Below are 6,241 nucleotides of genomic sequence, written 5' to 3' on the forward strand. Positions count from 1 at the left end.
CCGTTGGATGGAAACACACTTTCACCAGCTTTATTCGCATACGTTTTTTTTACCGAACTTCAGATAATTCGATTGACAAGTGGATGGAAACTTAGCTACTGACGTCATTAAAGCAGGAAATAGAGGGCTGTAGTCCAAACCGGCCGTTCATTGTAGGCTTTTAAAGAGGAATTCTATTGAAGAAAATATATCGCCTGGCAGTGAACTTTGAGCTTTATCATTTTACAGGTATTATTTATGCTATTATAGCAACATTACACACTAAGGTTTAAAAAAATGGTATCAGGAAGAACGTGACCTTTAAAACAGAACCCATCTCTAATTTTCAAATGCATACAAATACAATTATGTTAAATACAATAAAATTTTGATGCAATATGAAAAATGTATGCAGAAAAAAGTCAAAACAGTCGCATCCCTTTATCAAACAGGATCATGTTATTTCATAAAAAAAGCGATTTGTGGCCTTTGAGAATCGATTTTTAATTGACCACGTTTAAAAAAATGATTAATCGAAAAATCTTTTTTTTCCCCAGCCCTACGTTTTCCCCTAGTGGGTGCAGTTCTATTACAGTTTTTCTCAATTGCTAAAACACTAAATAAAACCCATTGGCTGAACAAAGTTCTCAGTTGCCTGAACTCATTTATCTTATTGTGCAGTCTCTTGTCAATACCTTGAACCATTTCACATCACAAAACACAAGATCTCACTTAGACTTTTTAGCAAAACTCCAAACACATACTCATTCTCATAACACATTCTGCACTCTAATGCACATGTCATGCACACTGATAAACACACTGTAAAACCTAATAAGTTCACAGAACCTAAAATTTATTTTGTAACAGATTACACAAAAATATTTTAGTGATGTTTTTAAATGTTTTAAGTTTACATTAAACAAAAATTACATTTTCAGTTGCCTTAAATTATCTCAATGTTATCTTATAAATATTTATATTCCTCACCTTATAATTAGGGAGTATTTCACTCAAAATTTTAAATATTCCTTAACTCATATAATGTGGGAAATACACTCAAAAATTGTAATATTCCTCAACTCATATAATGTGGGAAATACACCAATTTTTTATATTCTTAATTAATATTTATGAAATATTCAGTTATATCAGCTAGTAATGTTAGAAAACACAAAAGTGACACCACAGTGACAATTTAACAACTTTTTTTATTAAACACAATGTGCTTTTAAAAGGCACAAATTACTACAGATCTGTCAAAACAAAAACAAACTAAAACAAAAGAAAACGACTCTAAAACATACTTTGTTTTTATAAAGTACACTGTGTTATTATTTCCATATTCTGATAGTGGTCATTGCTTCAGAGGGTAGATTCAGTATTTTGGGTTTAATAATATTTCATATTATTCAGTAAAAATTAGGATTAAAACTCACAAAGGATTTGTGATATAATTTAACAAGATTCTAAGTATAATCTATCCTCAACAGCAATGACAACTATTAGAATGTGGAGTCATTTAACACGATTTAAAAACATTTTGCAACTACTGTACCTTTAAGGCTGCAAATAAATTTTTTTTTAAATTAAACATTTTAATAAAGTGCTGTTTTCTACTGTGCCATACTTCAACTGGCAACATCAAGGTAGGGATAAGGCAACAAAACATTAAACATGTATAGTGCATGAATTGAATGTCAATGTTTTTCATATCTAACAATCAATGGATTAAATCTGAGGTAGAACAGGCAAACAGTGTCACGTCTTAAATCTGAGGAAAAAGAGGCAAAGGGTTACATTTATAAAGAGGGGGGGAAAACACTAAATACCTAAATATCCTAAAAATCTCAACAAATAATCCACTCTGAGTGATTCACTCATTTAACAAATCATTCTTCAGCATCAATAGACGCCCTTTCAGTGGTTTATTGTCCTCAAGACGCACGGCAACTTTTGGGATAAATGTCAATGTAAGCTCGTGATTCTTTGGGTACTGAAAGTCTATTGCATAGATGTACCCAAAGAGCAGGAGAAATGAGTCAACCAGATTTATGGGACCACTCACAAGTATTTCATCCTCCACGACAATACTGATCCTCTCAGGGCTGAAGAGGGCACCATCAGTAGGGTCATACATGAAGACTGTCAAGAGAGCCACCGGAGTGTCAGTGAGGTCTGGACCATCTGGTGACTATAAAACACAAATAAGACAAGAATGAGTTCAGCCCCTCAAGGACACGAATCATTCTAATGATGTTTAGACATATGTCACTTACCCAGATAGCAATTTTGTTCCGGCCCACACAACCAGTTTTTCCTCGGCCCACATACAACGAAGAATGACGGCCCTACAGTGGCCCAGTTCTGAATTACAGACAAAGGCCACACATGGGCCACAACTGGCCCATGTCTCTGCCAGATAATAGCCCATAATTGGCCCAAACCTGGGCCAGAACAGGTTCTAACATCGGTACCAGTTCTCAGCCATAGGTCAACCATATTAAAACCAGCATTTAACCAGAACTTCCAAAACTGAGCCATAACTCAGCCTAATCTTGCCCAAATTATATTAATAAATAAATCACAAGAAAAATTACTTTCAAATTGTTTGCCTTTTAATTAATCAATAGCACACAAGTCAATATAACACAACATTGTATGTGTTAAAACTCTTCTAGTATAAACTGCCAGCAATAAACAAAAACACTAGTTTGTTCAAATACATTATTGGCATGAATCTAACACCAACAACTTAAATTACAAAGCAATTTCATCCTTAGTAAACAAACAAAAGTTTAGAACAAACTGATAATAAAAAAAAAACTTTTTGACAGTTAGATTGATGTGTAAAATGTAGTTTGCCCAAATTGCCAGCTATACACAAATACAGAAGATAATTGAAATTAATATATTAGCATGAATTGAAATTTAAATGAATTACCATGGGTAAATACAAGTTTAAACCAAACTGAACTTAAAAGTTAGTTAATTAGAAACTTCATGTGTATGTGAAACCAACTCTACAGCCAGCCAGCAAAGATACAAGTTTCATTTGAAGTATTAGCATGAATCTAACTTAGGTAATTTCAAATAAAACGAAAAATTAAAACAATACAATTCATAAAGAAAAAAATCAAACACTAATAATAATCTATGTGTATGAGAAAGTGTTCCTATTCAGGATTGTCCTCAACAAGAAGTACTGCTTTCCAGCCTCTCTTTTCTTGTCAGCTCCTCTTTCCATAGATGTAAACATTACAGCAGCCCACTGTTATATAAAAGAAAACAAATGCAAATCAATAATTGTTATGAAGCAAAAGCCATATAATAAAGTAATTAAAAGCATAATGATATACTTTAAAACAAACAGTATTAGAAGAGTAACCTTTTTAGGATGAACTGCTTCTGTTTTCTTGCTCAAGTTGCTTTGGATGAAAATGTCTGTGCTGAATGTCTAAATAAAATGAAACATAGCTTAGACCTTAAACAGGTACTTTTCATTTAGATACAGAGCAAATGAGATATGTTCTAAGCATGTATTTAAAATATATTATATTAGGAATATCCCCATTATTAGTTACCAAGACAATTAAGTCAAATCAATATAAATGAAAGATAACCAGAAGAACCATATACTGCACGACTAAGGTCTTCACAATTGCTGTCATACTTTATCCACCTATGAGAAATTCAGCTTTGCAGATATAATTCTAAAGATTTGTCAAGTATTGATTTTGGAAGCAAACAAATTATTAACATTAAATTAAATGGTGGCCCTGATGTACTGTCAACTAACCTGAATGTCACCTCCTCCTGTCCTGTCAGCATCCTTGTCCCACCTCTTTACCTGAAGCAAACACAGCAGATGATTAACAGAAAATAATTTCACAGTATTCCATATATTCAAAATATTTGTATTTTTACAATTTTCCTTGGTATTCAACAATGCATTCGGGTAACTAAAGTAATGTTAGGCTATTGTCAGTTCTTACTCACTTAATCAATGAAACCACTGTCCAGCCCTCTGTATTTATCAGCTTTCACTGAAATCACAATGTGACTATTTAGCCTTATAGAGAAATCTTTTGATATATAAACACAAAGATGCAAACATGAGCCTCAATATTTAATTTACCTTGATGTGTCTATTGGAATATACACCCCATCATCCTTCATCCTTCTTGTCCCACTCCAGAGTCTTCATGTCTTGATGAACACAGACACAATTTCACCAAAAAAGAAAATTAAACGTTACAGAAATACATTTTTAAATATGTTTTTATATAAATGTTCTAACATCAGGAAGACCAGATAACCAAATTCGATTACTTCATTATAATATGACCACAGTTATTTTTAACCTGATAGAAAACAGCCAATTTAATATCAATATAACGTTATTTGTCACACATACGTTACACACGAATCACGTAAACGTTTGCATCCCTTAATACGTTTGTTAGACATTTAAACAAAAACATTTTTATGATTGGAAAAGTTTAAATATTTAAGTTCAGGTACTTACTGGTTATCTTTCATCATGCTGCCTTTGAAATCTGTGTCCGTTATGATTGATTGACGCGGTGTAACTGCTACTCCGACGGTAACCCCGCCTATTGGTTAATTTGATTGGCCGCCGCTCGGCTTCCGTTAACAGGAAACCTCGTGATTGGCCAGTGGCACTCGCCTTTTTTGATTTGATTGGCCAACTCAATCATTTTTGACAAGGTGTTCAACGTAATGACGATTGACGTTAAAATACCGCGAGAGTGATTTGAAATCAGAATGCTGTCCATGATCTTTCGAGTCGCTCTCGCAGTACTTTGATGTCATCCGCGTGTATGTTCTTGTTGCACTTCATAAATAAACTGCGCATCCTTAACGTAACGCGAAGGATAACCGATACAAAGATTTGTATCTTTTTTAACACTTCGGCAGGCAAAAGCACAGTGAACATATTGTTTATTTCTGCAGTATCTAACATTTGATTGTACACAATGATAGTTTTACTTAGTCATTGAAGTCAGAAATCTTCAGCAGGAATAAACCCCTGCTACAATGAAAATCGCGCAAAAGCACGTTTAAATAGAAACGATCCACGTGCTTCTCAAAGCAACGTTATAGAAACTTTTAAATTCAGAAAGAAAAACTTCTGGAAGTTCAGGGTCATTTGAACAAAATTATCTTGACCCATGATCTGAAGGCAAGTTTATGTGATTGAAATGTAGATAAACATTATTGTCCAAATATATTCGTTTCTTTTAATACAAAACTAACATTTCATTTAATAAAGGTTAAATTAACATTAAGATTAAGATAGCCTGAAAATCTATCAATTCTTATAATTATTTATTATAAATCAGTATTTTAAATGTGGCTTACAATCACTAGACTGATCTGGGCCAAAATCACTACACTGATCTGGGCCACATACATCCCATCCACAACTGGCCCAAATATTATCTGCCATCATGGATCCAGTGCCATCATTGCCACACCTGGCCCATACTTGGCTGACATGTTGCATGCCGTTGCCGGCAGCACGCCAGCAGTGCCATCATGAGGCCACATTCGGGCCGAGTCCGTCTGCTATCTGGGTAGCCTGCAACTAACCTATATGTTTAAACTATTTTCTTTACATTTGCTGATATCTTATGTTAGTTTCACATCTATCTGTTCGCATACTTTTTGTTTAGTTGAATGCTTTATACTTTTTTTATTCATGTAATTTCTACATGAAAGTTTGAAGAATAACAACTCAAGTAAACTTCATAAACAGGTTATGGGGGTATTCCAGAAAGGAGGCTCAACAAACTCTGAGCCTAACCCTGAACTCTGAGTTGACTTACCCTGTTTAAGTGAAACTGAGTTTTCAGTTCCAGAACAGCTGATCTGAGTTCAAGTCAGTGGCAAGTCAACTCTGAGTATGTCTATATGGGGAGGCTGCAGACCTGGAGCCGGTAGATCTACGCCCCTGGCAGTTTTACGCCCCTGGCAGTTTTGCGCCCCTGTTGCTCCTCGTGCTTCCAGTAGTGGGAAGAGGGAAATACAACTAGGATACTAGCCTATTTAAACAACCGTTTATGAGCACTATTTATTAATATTACACATTTAAACGAAAATTGTAAACTTACAGTGTACACTGCAGTCTGCACACTACGGAACCACAGACAGTAAAAAAAATCCATATAGTCCAGGTCTGGTCATCTTGGTTTTTATTATTGGAAATAAAAATAAGGATCATGGGTTTAAATAGTTT

General features: G+C 34.3%; 1 long non-coding RNA gene across 2 annotated transcripts; it reads right to left on the bottom strand.

Moving 5' to 3' along the window:
* Positions 1–1,257: 1,257 nt before the first annotated feature.
* LOC129427054 (uncharacterized) lies at positions 1,258–5,934 on the bottom strand. 2 transcript variants are annotated; one of them, XR_008638526.2, is made up of 6 exons: positions 4,508–5,934; positions 4,118–4,188; positions 3,979–4,025; positions 3,779–3,829; positions 3,368–3,436; positions 1,258–3,250 (listed from the first exon to the last, which is right to left on the bottom strand). It is a non-coding gene; the product is annotated as an uncharacterized lncRNA (long non-coding RNA). The 2 variants fall into 2 exon arrangements; XR_012373100.1 differs by having other exon boundaries at positions 4,118–5,932.
* Between the last annotated feature and the right edge of the window lie 307 nt (positions 5,935–6,241).

The sequence above is a fragment of the Misgurnus anguillicaudatus genome, chromosome 14 (assembly GCF_027580225.2).
Source record: "Misgurnus anguillicaudatus chromosome 14, ASM2758022v2, whole genome shotgun sequence".
In the NCBI taxonomy this organism is placed as follows: domain Eukaryota; kingdom Metazoa; phylum Chordata; class Actinopteri; order Cypriniformes; family Cobitidae; genus Misgurnus; species Misgurnus anguillicaudatus.